This window comes from Musca autumnalis, unplaced genomic scaffold (assembly GCF_047663935.1).
Source record: "Musca autumnalis isolate F117 unplaced genomic scaffold, ASM4766393v1 scaffold_1, whole genome shotgun sequence".
Lineage (NCBI taxonomy): Eukaryota > Metazoa > Arthropoda > Insecta > Diptera > Muscidae > Musca > Musca autumnalis.
In genome coordinates, this window is record NW_027411644.1 from 283,110,949 (window position 1) to 283,127,833 (window position 16,885).

Genomic DNA, 16,885 nt, shown 5'->3' on the forward strand with positions numbered 1-16,885 from the left:
AGAGAATGAGAACCCCTGGAGATTTTTTTCGTCGACATTTGTAGCACAGTGTAATTGTTTCACAAACATCCCAGAAGGGACAAGGGAGACGTCTCTCATATCAATGAGTGATTGTACCACAATTCATATTCGCTCAATGATATGGGACCCACAGCTTAACACCGAGTCCGAACGGCGCGTCCTAAGACACCACTTGTAGAGAAGTTTTACACGACTGAAAGGTCAAGCGTTCCTCTTCCAAGAATAGCTTACTTATCAGGAATGTCTCTCCCAGGAATAAGGATATAAACTGTATATTAAAAAATTTTGCACACAAAAGTTGTGGTCCATTTAACCCCGAAATATTATGTGATCGCCATCACAAATAGCAAGCTTCTTCTTTGTCATATACACTTACCTTTTTTAAAATTTTGCGTTGATCGGACTATTATTGTGTTTATACCCTCAGCATTTATGCTAACTCGGGTATATCAGGTATATCACCAATATTTTTGAAATTTTAACATAGCTGAAGCCAAGGTTTACCATTTCAAAACACGCGACTTGTGATTATATGTTATGCAAATTAAATGTTTTTGGATAAAATGAAATGTTTTTGAGCGAGGCAAAAATATTGGCCTTAAATGATAATTTGCGTGGAAGCTGTGGCTGTGTTTTTGTTGAAAAATGGATTGAAGCCAACTTGTTTTTCTCTCGATTTGTGAGTAAACCACACCTTTCCCGAGTTTCCTGCCAAAGTAAAAGTAGAAGCAAACAAAATAGGGATCATCTCACTAATGTATTACTTTTCAAAATTTGATCTGCTTCTATACAATTAAATGATGCTGACATTTTGAAGCCAGAGTTTAGGTGTTTTTTTGAAATTTTCTTCTAATTTCGTTTCGCAAACAGGTTTTTCAAAAGATCATATATAGGATTGTAGAACTCGTGATTCTGAGTTATTTGATATATGTGTAGTGAATGTAAAAAAAATAATTACTGCATTTCAGGAATAGTGTTCATAAAGTCTTGCCAAGTTTCAAATTTCAGCATTTCATGAACCCCTTTCATAAAGCAAATAAAAATACTGTTTTTTTCTGAGAAATTGAAAAAAAAATTGACGAGTTGTTGTTTTTATGTAAGATTTTCATGAGATACAAAATAGGAAAATGATTTTGTATCTCATGAAAATCTTACATATTTTTGAAAAAAATAATGGCTTTCGGATGGAAATAAGAAACTGCACATGTATCTTATGTGAGGTACCTGTACAGTATGAAAAGACTCCATCACGAACGAAAATATGTAAAATTTTTTGAAATATTTTTGCTGTATAACCTATACAGCTTCACACAAATCTGTATCGATATACGAATATTTTGTGCGAACAATTTTCTAAAAATCATATTTTTCGGGCCTAATTTTTACAATTATCACTCGATTTACACGTACTTGATTGCACATTTTAGTTATTCACGTTTCGGGTCTAAGAAATAATTCCCCATAAAAATCCATCTACTAAAAGGCGAGTTACGAGAAATTCCAGGAAAATCACCTAAAATTGGTTTTGAAAATATCGCGTATTTTATAGCGTTTTCTGTGGGTCGTTTCCACTGCCATGAAAAATGTAATGCAACATCTTCGTTGTTGCGAAAACAGAGATTTAAAAACTTCACTTTTTTCATCCTGAAAAATAGTTTGTGATGCTACATCCACGGTTCTTGATTGATGGCCTTGAAACAGGCATATATCGATATAGATTTTCATGGTGAACACTGAAATCGGATGCGGACAAAAATTGTATACACCCTGCGCAAACTAGCGATGTTTTATAGCTTTTTGAACACTAAAATGCAGCCGATGCTACATCTTAGCCTCCAAATTAAATTTCGAAAAATATATACATACAACTTAAAAGATATAGTCTTGCTATACATGAAAATCACATGCGGACAAAATGATTTTGATAATTACGCGATTTACACGTTTTTTTAAATGTATATAAATTAAAATGGGTTATTTGACCTTTATTTCCATTTCATAAGCCTTGAGATATCGCCGGTGTCATGCTTAAGTGTTCCATACGCCATTTGTCTGATTCGAGAAAAACTCAAGTTAATGTTTAAGGCCATACAGGATAAAAGTGGTGCAATAATCCAATATTTTAAGAGCTCAGTTCTTCTTAACTAAACTCATGGAAAATATCAGTAGTATATTTTAGTCAGATATCTGTGATAGTCTAGAAGTTATGGCCAATTTTTAAAATTGCAAAAAGTTGCTGAATTGTTCCATGGAATCTTTTTTCATGTTTTTGGCAGTTTGTGTCACATGGAACAATGGTCACATTTCAACCAAAACACTTTTTATCAATCGTGTTCCACCTCCCTTATATGAAGTGCTACTGTGGAGTTGGAAAATCAGGACCTTAAATTAAACATTTATTTTTCTCATATAAATACAATAAGGACCATTATTATAGGTTTCCTTAACATTCATTTAAGGGATTGCCTCCACTTATCACTATTTCTTTGTCGTAAAATCGGACAAAACGGATTGATATTTTGCATTTCTAAGGTAGCATTAAAAATTTAACCGCGTTTTTCTTATAATACCATTTTTTTAGTCGGTGTCCACACTAGTTTCAAGTCGAATGAACGTTTTTGCGAATGTTTTTGTGAACATACATCAACATTTTGTCTATATACTAGGGAATTTTTGTTTAAACCATTGATAAATTTTCGGTTTCATTTAACAATACAATATTCAAAAATATTTGGATTTAGAAACTATTATTCTTCAGTTTTTAAACCAAGTCCTTTAAAACAATTTGTTCCATACGCCACATTATTCGTAACTTGGCAAATATAGGCAATTTTTTGTTCCAAACGCCATCATTTTTGGTGCGGAACAATTCGTTTTTGTCTCTTTTTGGTCCATACGCCAAACGACATGGATATGGAACTAAAAAGTTCAGAGTTGTTTTGTTCCAGACGCCAGGCTTTATGGATATGGGACAAAACGACAAGATATTTTGGGTCACAAAGCGGATATGGAACATTCTGGCATCTGAATATCTCAGAAACTATAAGAGATAGAGAGAAACCGACCAAAAAATCTGAAAGAGCATGGTTAAAAACCTTGTGAGGTACCTTTATCTCAAAATGTCAAAAATGGCGTATGGAACACTTAAGCATGACACCGACGATATATCCTCAGCAACCCAATTATTTTCCTCAATGGGGAAGCTTTAATATGAATGTCTATAAAGCAAAATCTGTCTACTTTATTGGGAGATTTAAGAAAAATGAAGGAAGTTTTCGTACAAAAAATATTTTTCAAACGAAAAATTATTTTTTGACAAAACATCGTAACGTCGAAACTATAATACCAATCTGTATGATTTTAGTCTCATTTGATTCGCCATGAAGTTTTGATCCACAACACATTTTTATGTAATTTTATAGCCGGTAAATGGACCTTTATTTTGAAAAAAGTTGACTTACATATTTTCGATAATTTATCAATTCCGCGAATTCTGAGTAACATTTTACATGTATTATGCAATCTACTCGCAGAAGTCACTTCGAGAGAACTTTTTAGTAACAATTGTGCTCGTTAAAATAATTAGCGTTTTATAATATTTTTTTTCTTAAAAGACGAAATAAAACCGCCGTAACTTTTGTCCGCAACAACCAAAAACTGGCTCGCGAGCAGATTCGTACTAGGGAATTTTTTCTTAAAAAATTTAACCTTTTTTTTGAAATGGAAAATGAAATAATTGACAATATTTGTGATATACACTTTCATACGGGCAAAATGTGTCTCATCGGTTTTTAGGGGAAATTCGAAAATATTCGGAAAATTTGTGCGCACGATAACTCTTGAAGGCAATAACCGATTTTGTCCATACTTTGCTCATCGTGATACTTCTACCAGACTTAGATTAGGTTCCAATATGAACTCAATCGGTTCATTCCTTCGGGTACCTCCCACACAAAATTTCGGAAAAGTTCAGTTTAGAACCTGCTCTCGTATTCCTTTTATTTTTGTTGTAGCAATTTGCACGACGGTACAAGTTTTTCAGGGCAAGTCCATAGTTCCTAAAAAAATAGCCTGAAAGGAGCAAAAAAACCTATAAAACCGTGTGTAGTGATTTGAGCGCAGTATAAGTCTAGAACGGATTTGCCGATTCGGTCCAAAATGTGGCCTTCGTAATATTTTGTCCAAATTTAGTTTATGTTCGAAGATAAACCATATCGGTCCACTTCTTCACGTACCTCCCCCACAAAAGTGCATACTTCCTGAGAAAACAGCCCGACAGGTTAAAACTTCCCTATGGCACCATATGTAGTGGCTGGAGAGCACCTAAATCTCGAACTGATCAATCGATTTGGTCCAAAATTTGGCCTTCGTCATATTATGTCCAAATTTAGTTTCAGTTCGAAGATGGGCAATACGGGTCCACAAATTTGGGTACTTCCCCCATTATTTAAAACATTTCACTATAATGTTATGCACGATATCTATTGAACGGGGCAACCAATTTGGTCCAAACTTTGGATCTCCTAATATTTTTTCCAAATTTAGTTTAACTTCTAAAATGTGTCTAAATGCAGTATAGGGTGTGTTAGAAGATCCTTTGGAAATGTATACCGATACTGTTCGTTGCGGTCCTGTTTACAGCGATATATTTTTGTTTGCCGTGAACAAGTTCATGCTTCCTGGCATACTGGTCCAAAAGTTATACGATGACCCTCTAAAAAGACTAGTAGGCGGGATATCTATCGAAAACATAGTGGACTATCCATCCCTTCAAGTAACTCCTCCGCAACACTTTTGAAGTTTAATCCGAATCCACATTTTAATCGACAAGTTCAAATGTCCAAAAAGGGCTACACAATTCTGAAAATATCCTAAATATATTCGATCTTTCCGCAGATGAAAGTTTCAATTCACATACGGTCTCCAACTACGAGGGACATTAGAAAACCTTCTGGCCTAGGCAGCACGCAGTGTCGCGTCATTTGACATTTTTTTGGAAAGTTTGACAGTTTGTAGCCTAGGCGTACTCAAAACAGTTTGAAATACGACCATGTGTTGTTTACAGTGACCTGAAAAAATCACCTTGCAAAAAAAAAATGGAATTTACTTGTGAACATTTTTGTCCTATAATTTTTCACAACTTTCGACATGGATAATCACGGTAAGAGTGCATCGTTCAAATTGAATCTTTTCATGTCGATAAAGAGCAATCCTATATCACTATGAAAAACTGGTTAAACGAATTCAATCGCGGCCGATACTTGCAAAAAATCGGCCGTTGTGCCAAAAAAAATACCGTGAAAATAAGGCATCCTTGGTCATTTCTTCCGCCAACTAAGGTTTGATATTGCATGAACACCTGGCCGCAAGAATGGATTTTTCTCGCTAGATACAGCAAAATTGGTCAATCGCTCAAAAGAAAAGGCTCTTGTGGATTTGTGCAAGGAAATTGTGAACAAAAACAATGGCGGTGCTTCAAACGACATTTATAAGATCATCAGCTATAGAATTATTTTACATATTTTTATTGTTATTTTCTTGAATGAATTTATTGGAATTCCTTACGTTCTTTATTGCAATTGCATTGCTCAATCATCGTATATTTATTATATTATTGCATTAATAGTTCACATTAATGGACATTAGAAAGTTCCCTCTTCGCTTCTACTAAAGGTTGACACAATTATATCTTATCAGTTGTCCATGGTTAACAATTCTTCAACTTTTGAATTATTAAGTACTTTTTTGTTTTTATTTTTATTATTGGAGACGCTGTTAATGTGTTTTTTCATGAGTTATGACTGATAGTAGAATTCACGTGTTTCATTTGTTGACACTTGTCATAAATGTTTTCGTAAACAATACATACTTACACACGAAATTTACGTTACAATTTCAAACAGATTTTTTCACTTATTTGGTATTCACTATTTTTTTAAATTAAATTGTTATTATTTTATTTTTTAGTTTGGTTAATTTTAAAATCACATTAAAGCGCACTTGTTTCACTAGCATATATTTTTAATTTTATCTAAAACATATGTTTTTTTTTTTTTGTTTACTCAATGATAAACTGTGTCATCTGCATATCAGATTTCGTTTTCTATCAGTTTCTTTCTATTTTTTCTTTGACCCAGTATAAATGGTAGCCGGAAGAGAAAGAAAGTTACGCTTGTTGTTTGTTACCTTGCGATGTTAACGAATGATTAAAAAATGTCCAAAAATATTAACGTTTCCACTCATTCATTGTTTGTTCGTGAGAGTGTGTGTGAGGGACTCTCAGTGGACAGATAAGAAATGGTTTTGTTACGTTTCTAATTATTTTATGATCCAGCACTCGGATTGTTAAAATAGAAGAAAATTGTAGCAAACATTTGATTAACTGCATATAAACTAGTAGAATGTTCTGAGATATCAATGTTTGTACTTCGAATAACTAGCAAAGAAATGGGGGAGAGGGGCATAATAAAATCTATAGGTTTACAGTTAGAAAGGGGATAAGTCCATTGTTACAGTGTAGTTGACCAATCGAACTACAACTCTGAACACTTTTCAAATTTGGATGACAAGACATGAATATGAAACCAAAACCAATAAGGGATCATTTTTTTTCCTATAGCTCCATATAGCGGTACCACCCAATTTCAGGTTTTATCTTCAGTTTTAGCCCAATATGGCTGTCACTTGGCATTTAGAGTTCCCAATGGTACAGAAACTTCCCCACCAAAAATGTTGGACGTAGGTCAAGGTTTTGGTATAGCCCCCATATAAAGATACCACTTGATTTCAGGCATTTTAATGATTATACCCTCAGAATTTATGCCTCACTTATAGGCCTCATCGAAATAATGGTTTTAAGGCCCCAATATGTTTGAATGAAATCTGTTTCAGACAATTTGGTGTTGATTTAGCCATGTCCGTTTGTCTATCTGGCTGGCTGGAGCGCACGATAACTATCGAACGGATCCATCGATTCGATCCAAAATTTGGCTTTCGTAATGTTTTTTCCAAACTTATTTTAAGTTCCAAGATGGGTTATATCTGTCCACACTTTCCGGCACCTCCCCCACAAAAGTTCGAAAATGTTCGGAAAAATTATGCGCACGATAACTCTTGAACCGAGTAACCGCTTTGGTCCATACTTTGCACATCGTGAAATTTCTAGCAGACTTAGATGAGGTTCTAATATGGACTCAATCGGTCCAATCCTTTGAGTACCTGCCACACAAAATTTTGGAAAAGTACAGTTTAGGACGTGCTCTCAAATCGCTTTGATTTTTGTTATAACAACTTGTATTCACTGTCCCCCATACGACGGTTCAAGTTTCATCAGGGGCAAGTCCATACTTCCTGAGAAAATTTCCTGAAAGTTCCAAAAAAAACCCTATAACAAGGAAAAACTTTGGTTCATTGAAGAAACTCTTTAAGATCACTGCCTTAAAGAACCTCAGGTTCTAAAATTTAGTGACATTCCAAGTTCAGTGGATGAGAACTTTTAGGCAACAGCTTGGAACAAATTTCCAATTTCACAAAATGATGCCCGAGAGTTTCCTCTTTCAGTCCGTACATACTTTTGTATTTGTCCCGTTCCGTCCGTTTAACACTTTTTTTAAATTTGTTCAAATTACATAGATTTTTCCCATACCGTTTCCCACATAAAAAAAATTATGTAAATAAACATACAGAGTTTTTACCAGGAAAAAATGATTCAGAACCACTGTGCGGCGCCATTGTGGTCCGCAAATATAAGTGCCACAAAATGAAAACAATTTCAATCATGTCCTCAGTGGACCATCTACACGAGGAGACACAGATTCTTCTAGTTCTGCAACATAATGACATGGTCTCGTTGCAGTACTTACTCGGGTGACGCAGTGAGAGTCAGCCTAATCATAGGACCCCCCACCTTTCATGTCAGAAGGGATTTTCATGACCCCACACTCCAGTTCACAAACACTCTATACTTCATCTGTCCATATCCGTTGAGTTATGCACGGTGGCGTATTTGATTCACAGCATCCGAATATACATATCTAACATAAGTAACCTTAGGACGCGTTTGGTGATTCACTGTAGCAGGGACGTACGCAGGATTTCATTTCAGGGGTCCAACATTTACCAAAAATCTTGCAATTTTAAAATGTTGGGTAGCGTTAAGTAACGCTATTTTAAAGGTTGTCAGCTGATTTTTTATTAATTATTGAGCCAAATTATATAAAGTTAATAGAGAGAGAGTTCACAATATTTAAGATACAATTTTGAAATTTGGTAATATATATTATGTATTACTTCTTGGATATTTTGAATTGATAACCATACCAAACGTGGTCTGATATATATCAGCCACGTTTGGTATGGCTATCCGCATTTTTAAGTTTTTAGCCACATGTGCTCATATTTTGGTGCATCCTAGAATTTTGCAACCACATTCGGTCCTTATTGGCATTTTGGTTTCTAATTTCCGCAAAGAATTGCCATTGTTTTCTCTATCGAAAGATTTTCAGTAACCAAAGATCTTACCTTAATTTCTAAGAATATCGGCTGTTACATGGGTTTTGGGATTCCTTTTGGTTGGTGAACCTCCATGCTAAAAGTGGTAAAAATTAGTGATTATTGCGATATCGCCCTCTAATTTCAGTACCATGTTTCAAAAAGTTTTTAGTTGGATAAATCTTTGACCCTCATACATTACATCTTATAAACCTTTAAATTGGAATTTGGTATACTGTAACATGTAAAGATATTTTTTTATCTCTTGTAAATTATTTATCTGAATAGACACTAAATGACTTATATACTGACTATAAATTAAATATCTCCGAAAAGAAGAACAACTCGCCCCGGCGAGTGCACATTGGAATTGTGTCGAATAATTCCAATCTACTGATATTGTGTCAATAACATAAGAAAATATTTTTTATGCCAGAAAACGCAAAAACTTTACTTTTTTAACCGAAGTGATTGAGTCCGTGCAAGCCAAAACATGGTGAATGAATATTTCAGAAAATAATATAATATGTCAAACTTGTACCTTAATCCTAGACAAAATACTATAAGTCGAAAAAAACTCCAAGAATTTTGCTCGGGCTGTATTTATTAGCTGTACGAGAAGAAGTTTTTGAGCTCGATTACTTTAAAAACTTTTCTGGATATCTTTTTTGCTATTTATTGGAACTAAAATTTAAATATTTTGTAAAAAATAATCAAATATCTTTAATCAACACGTCTCTGCCCACACCGATAAAACGAGGTAAAGTAATCTCATGAAAACTCGTCACTTATATTTTGGAAAGAACTTATATTCAGTAGGCTTTACCGCCTCTGTGGCTTGAGACCTTTATATTACAACAGATCGAAAATCGGCTTCACAGAAAATATATTTTTCCCCACAATTTTTATTCTGGGAGTTTTCAGAATTTTGTGGCCTTTTTAACGATTGCTTACGTTTTTCTATTAAATTTAATTTGGATTAAAGCGCAAAAGGGTTTAACCTTGGCTGAGAATGTTTCTAAAGGAATGTGCCGACTTATTCCATTAAACCAGTAGATATCATTATGAGAGTAATTCCTTTCAATATTTATAGCGCCCACCAGCCATATTAGCTGGTTACGTAGAATTTATATCTTTAATACCATTATGTCAGGAAGCATGACCAAATTGGATATTTGCGCACACTTTTAGCGTTTGTTTAGATTTTGTGGTGGATGTAGCCAAAGGGGTGGACCAATATGACTTAAACTAAGTTTGGAAAAATATTACGTCATCCAAAATTTGGACCAAATCGGTTAATCCGTTTGAGAGATGTCATGCGCTTCAGTCAGAGAGGCAGACTGGGCTAAATGACTGCAGATTGTCTGACCCGGATTTCGTCCAAACATATGTGGAGTCTAAAATCATTATTTCGATTAGAGGCACTTGGCGGTAAAATTATAAACATACAATAGAAACAAATCATGTGGGTATGCTACATATAGCAGATTTTAGAAGTTTTTGAAACACACAAATTAATTTTTATACCCTCAGCATTTATGCTAACGAGGGTATATACACTTTCATACGGGCAAAATGTGCCGCATCGAAATAATGGTTTTAGACTCCAAGTATGTTTGGACGAAATGCGTTTCAGACAATTTGGAGTCGATTTAGCAATGTCCGTCTGTCTGTCTGGCTGGCTGGTGCGCACGATAACTCTCGAACGGATGAACCTATTTGGTCCAAAATTTGGCTTTCGCAATATTTTGTCCAAACTTAGTTTAAGTCCGAAGATGGTTTATATCGGTCCACTCCTTCCGGAAAATTTATTGTTTGGGATAAAATTAATGTAGCTCCCTTATCAGTGAAGTTGTTAAATCTCTGTTTTCGCAAAAACGAAGATGCTGCAATAGTGATAAAGTACGCGATATATTCAAAAAAATTTAGATGATGTTCCTACTTTGGATTTTTACGGGGAATGATTTATTAGATCCGGAACGTAAAAAACTAAAATGTGCAATAGAGTACGAGGTAATTAAATGACAATTGAAACCCAAAAATATTATTTGTAGAAAAATGTTCGCACAAAATCTCCTCATTTGGATGTAGATTTCTATGACTACATTTATAGGGTTTTTACATTAGCACAAAAATGAGGTTTTAGAGCTGTTGCGTCATTTATTTGCTAAAACAGGCAACATTTTTCGTAATTTACCATACAAAAATAAATGACGATAGCTACGTTATTTATTCTAAACAACGCACGAAAACACCATATTATAAGCAACCCTGTTGTTTGCCATAAACTACCGAAAAATGCAACTGTTTTATGTTGTTGTATGATGGAGATACAAAACAAAATACAAATACAACAAGTAAGCAAAGGTTATAGTCGGACGGGACCGACCATGTGATACCCTACACCACTGTTCCTGGGAATTAGCTTTCAGCAAATCAAAATTCCTTTATGGAACAAATAAGCTTATTGTAAGAAATACTTTTTTTGGATTCTGCCACCTTATCACATAAAGCTTGGGACCTACAGTTCATTGCCGAGTCCGAAGGGCGTGTTCTAAGACACCACTTTTAGAGAAGTTTTATATGGCTGAAATTCTCAAAAAATGTCGCCAACATTACTGAGCTGCATTTTGCCACCGTTGAAAGTTTAATGTTACCTCGCCGAGGAATCGAAAATACGACAATCTGTGTACAAGGCTCATGTGAAGTTGAAATATAGCTCCACTCAATGGAATAGAAACGAAGATACGTAATTATTTTTTTGCTTTGAGCATATTAAATGTCTCCGAAGTCTATTCTTGAAAAAGCAAAAAATGTTTTGACATATTTAATAGGGTGCCACCGTGCTGCAATGGTATGCACACCCGCTTTCACGCTGAATACCTGGTTTCAGTTCCTAGGCCAGGCCACATGAAAATACCTCTCAGTAATGATGGTGACATTTTCTGAGTATTTCAGCCATTAAAAACTTCTCTACATGCGGTGTCTTAGGACACGTCGTTTGGACTCGGCGATAAACAGTAGGTCCCTGATCATTGAGCTAGTATGAATCGGGGTGAACTCATTCATATTAGAGAAGCCTCCCTTGTCCCTATTGGGATGTTTGTGGAACAATTATGTATATCATTTTACATTTCTAATAAAAGTTCCAAAATTGCAAAATTGACATTGGTAGCCTCTTCTGATACATCTATAAATTTTCTTTGAATATCAGGTTCCTTTTTGGAATACATCTAATATAAATAAATATATAAACCGCTGTGAATATACCCAATTACAATGCAATTTGCCATATCTGGCCATATCCGACAGACGGACATTGCTCCAATTTTATTGAACACTGCAAATGCTACATACAAATTTCCAAAGGGAACATTGTGAGTTTATTGAAGATCTATCCTCCAAAAAAAGTGCACATATTGTTTGGAAATGCACGCGATTTTGTGCTTTTTGGGGTATTTGAAAATAGTTCATTGTGGATATATATTGTGATATCAAAAATATATTTTTAACCTGTAAGAAACAACTAATAATGAGTAGAAATTCAAATAATTTCCATGCAAACAGATTAATGGCCAGGGTTCCACGTTATTTGCAATAATGCTGGGAATTTATCTATCATGGTAAAGACAAATTGTAGCATGGGAAGAAAATGTTGTATTCTACACAAAACCTATTATATATTAGGCAGTAGGCCCGTTAAATGGACCAAATTTAAAATATTTATATTTTTCATGCAAAAGTAATGGTCCATTCAACCCATTAGATAATATGAGATGATCATCCATCTTCGACCTAAACTCTTACATCGTGCAAAATCTCGTGGCTGTTGATCTATAACTGCGACCTATAGCGTGCTTCTGATTACACTACACACAAAAAACTGGATATATTAGGCTGTAGCTGTTATCTGAAATCAACATTATTGGCATCAATGGAAAGGTCAAGAAATGGCCTTCCAAATTTTATTTACGTGGGCAGAATGTATCTTCCAGGATTACATATATAAGCTGTATATTAACAATTTTCACAATTTTCACACAAAAGTTGTGGTTAATTTAACCCGCTAAATATTATCTGAGCACTATCTCAAATTGCAAGCGTCTTCTTTGTTATATACTCTTACCTTAGTTAAAATTTCGAGGCGATCGGACCATTTTTGCGACCGACAGAGCAGCTACAAAATCGGATAAAAATTATGTATTTGGTCCATTTAACCCGCTAAATATTTCACAAACATAACAATAGGTGTCTATTCTGGTCTAAACCCGACCTCCATGCAAACTTTCGTGACGATCGGTCCATAATTGCGGCCTGGAGTTTGATTACAATTTATAATGGACAGACGGACGGACACACATCTCAAAATCGCTTTATCTCGTCGAGATATGAAGATTGGTATACCAAATTGAGAGTCTACGACCGATATTTCGCGGTGTTACATGATTTTTTCCCAAAACAAACTTATAATACCCTTTCTATATAGTGGTGTAGGGTATAAAATTACTCAAACAATAATAAAAGAGAAAATAAATGGCAAACAAAATTTACAAAAATTATGTTTTTATACCCTACACCACTATGTGGAGAGGGTATTATAAGTTGGTTCTGGCCAAAAAGTTTGTAACGGATCGAAATAATGGTCGTAGACCCATACTTATATATACCAAAATGAATGTCTCGACGAGCTGAGTCGATCTGGCTATGTGTGTCCGTCTGTCCATCTAAACCTTGTAATCACGCTACAGGTCGCAATTTTGATCAGATCGTCACGAAATTTTGGATGTTGATGTGGGTCCCGAAGGGGAAGAAGCCTATTGATTTTGATGATGGTCGGATAATATTTAGGGGTCGGAATGGGCAAAAAACTTATGTGGATAAAATTTTAATTTTTGCGATTTTAATTATAATGACGAATATCACAGCTTTGGTTGGGGACTTTCCAAAAGCAAAGCCTGACTATGAAAGTAGAAGATTCCATCTTTACAATCATGCAAAGTAGGTCGGCGTAGCACACTGGTCGAAACCACTGATCTAGCGGCGCAAAAGTCAAAAAATCGAACTATAACATTGCGAAATATTTTCCATTGTATCGATTACAGACACTTCGCAGACAAAGATTTTGTTTTTTAATTTTTGTTGTTGTAAATATTCACTCAGTTATTCACTATCAAATGCAAGAGTTTTTGTTGCATCAGATTTTAAAAAATTGTTGCAAAAAAATTAACTTCATATTTGTTTAAATGTTAAATAAATTCGTAATGAAAATGGATAAGATATATTTTTAATTAATAGAAGAGGGTGTGATTTAAATTATAAAAATTAGTTTGGGGTCTGGAGGTACTTCGTTGTATAGCAATAAATTTTCAAAAAATTCAATTTTTTAGTGTTTTTATGGGTTGTACGCGCTTGTTCCATAGAGTGCATCTTGTAAACTTAGCCGAACTTAGGTTCGATTATTTTTTGGGGAAAGAAATTGGACTCTCTGGATACGGAATAACCACATTTAGGCTGCAAATATTTGCAAATCTTTTGATGACTGCACTTTTAAAAAAAGGGATTTTGCATGAAATTCATACAAATTTAACTGTGCATTTGTATGGGAGCTAAATCAAAATATGGACCTACCTTGAGAAATGTTTGCAAGGAGGAGTTCTACCCCCGGAGACACTATAATACCATATTATAGCTAAATATGTTACTAAATATGGGATAACAATTAAAAATTCAACGAATCGGGGGTACCATAAAAGGGGCTACATCGAAACATAAATCCGTGTTGAAAATGTTTTGTAAGAAGATTTTATACGCAGTAAGAACACGGAATGCAAAATTACAGCCTAGTTGGTTTAAAAATGTGGTCATGTTATTCAAAATACCTTAAATTGGGAGGTACGGTTACATGGGGGCTATATCAAAACGTGCACCTATGTCCATAATTTTTGGTGAAATTATTTTTTGACCACTAGGAACCCTATGTACCAAATTACAGGTAATTTGCTACGAAATTGTGGCTTAAATCCTCAAAATACCGAAAATCTTAAGGTACCGTTATATGGGGGCTATACCAAAACATCAGCCGATATTGTTCATATTTGGCCAATTATTACCCACAGGTACAAGCTGAGTTTATGCCAAATTTCAGTGACGTATCTCAATACGTTTGCAAGTTATTAATTTCGCGCCGCTAGATCAGCGCTTTCGACCACCGTGCGTAGGTGACCAAATAACGGAGATATCGCAATAGTCGTTAACACATTCCATTTATCCATTTTTTGGAAATCACGCTACAGGTCGCAATTTTGATCGGATCGTCACGAAATTTCGAGGGTTAATGGAGGTTTCACAGAGGATGACGCCTTTTGATTTTGGTGATGGTCGGATAATATTTAGGGGACGGAATGAGCAAACAATTTATTTGGAGAAAAAGTCAACATTTTGTTCCAAAGCAAATATCTCAGCGTATATAAGGGGTATACAAAAAGCAAAACATGGCAATGAGAGTAGAAAATATCACCTTTACAACGTTGTAACGAAGGTTGTCGTGGGTGGTCAAACAACGAAGATATCGCAATAGTCGCTAATGGAACCCAAATTTTCATTTTTGAGATTTTAGTAATAATGGCGGATATCACACCTTTGGTTGGGGACCTTCTAAAAGCAAAGCCTGACTAAGAAAGTAGAAAATCCCATCTTTAAAATTATGCAAATAGGTTGGCGTAGGTAGTCAATAGTCGGTAATGTATCCATTTTTTCCTCTTTTTCTGCAATAACACTACAGGTCGAAATATTCTCAGAGAGATAGAAGCCTATTGGTGTTAGTGATGTCGATAGCAGTCAAGTACACAATTAAATATTAATTATTTTGGTTCAGTTCGCCTTAATTCATTTGGTATAAAAACCAGATAGGTGAAAACTTTCGTATCTCCCTAAAAGAAATGTTTTCTAGTGAAAAGATTATGCACAGAGGCAGTGGTGTAGGGTATCACATAGTCGGCCCCGTACCGACTATAGCCTTTTCTCACTTGTTTTATTTTTGAATTAAGTCAAATTATTTGAAAAACATTTGTGTTGTGAAATTTACATTTTTTTCGAATAAAAATTATTGTGTACGTGTGTTGTGTGATTGTGTGCGTGTGTCTGTGTTGTTGCGTGCGTGTGTATGTGTAAACAAATGACGCAAAAAAACTGTCAAACTTTCCAAAAAAAATGTCAAATGACACCTGGCGACACTGCGAGTTGCCTTGGCCAGAAGGGTTTCGAGTGACCCTCGTAGCAAATTTTGTTCGACCAAAACATTTCGGTACGTACGTCTCTACACTGTGGTACGTCCATCACGATGAAGAAAGCTCTGTTTAATCTTCCTCTGATATTTGGCTGTTTTTTACCACATACAATCCCAAATGGATTTAAGAATAATGAAAGAATGTTCTATCACAAGTATTGCACTACAACTTAAAAATGTTGTATATCTTGCCATACTTTATTTTATTGATATCACAAAGAAACAAACAAAGGAAAAACCCACCAACCCTGACAATCACTTCAACATGAATTTCAACACAAAATATCAGATCAATGACAAGGCTATGTTCTTTATTTCTCCAAAATTATTCCACCATCTGTACTTTTTTTGTGTTTTGTCAAAATATGTATATTCCCTATTTTACATATCCTAAACAATTTTCACACACACACACAAAACAATCTACAAAAGATTTCACAACAGAATATTTGTGTCATCTCAAGGAAAACAACTTCACTTGTCAGCATCAAAGAAACCAAATTTACAGAAAGTATTGGTGGTGGTGGAAGGAACAAAGAGACATTTCTGTTGCTTGCTTTTGTCTTTGGTTGGATGGAATAACTGGTACAAGTACATGCGTGAATGTGATGTAAGTATTTATTTTTTTATTTATTTTTTGTTCATAAGTATGTGCATGAATATTTGGAGAAAGTGCACTTCTATATATGTATGTACATAGAGAGGTATTTGTATGTTCCAAGTTTCTATGGATATAACTTGAATAATACAATTTACACTTGCTTATGCAGCGTAAAATGCATGCATACAAACATACATACATATGTATGTCTCTTTACGAAACTTCGCCTTTCATTAACTGTTGACCCATATTCCATTCTTAGACCACAAAAACACATACAGACAAGCAGACAAATATGAATGTGAAATTGTGTAAAATGATATTTGTATGTATGTTTTCCGTATGGATGCATCTGTACGCTAGTATTCCTTTTGTTTTCCGAATTTGGGCCACCCACATAATATTTCTGCTATTTCCGCTATTTTCAACACTTTAAGTGGAACACCAACGTGTCATCGTCGTCCTCCTGTTTTCGTCGCAACGAAGCT

At 34.9% G+C, this 16,885-nt stretch overlaps 1 protein-coding gene across 4 annotated transcripts in view; it reads right to left on the bottom strand.

The window, feature by feature from the left end:
* LOC141389628 (organic cation transporter 1) overlaps positions 1 to 16,885 on the bottom strand; it is a 123,475-nt gene that overhangs the window by 63,821 nt on the left and 42,769 nt on the right. Inside the window, exon 1 of one of the 4 annotated variants that reach the window (XM_073961464.1) lies at positions 5,895 to 6,272. The exons of 2 other annotated variants lie outside the window; for them this stretch is intronic. The gene's annotated coding sequence lies outside the window, so the exon portion shown is untranslated. Of the gene's footprint in view, positions 1 to 5,890; positions 6,273 to 16,885 lie in introns of those variants that run through there. One more of the 4 variants, XM_073961465.1, reaches the window with a different exon arrangement.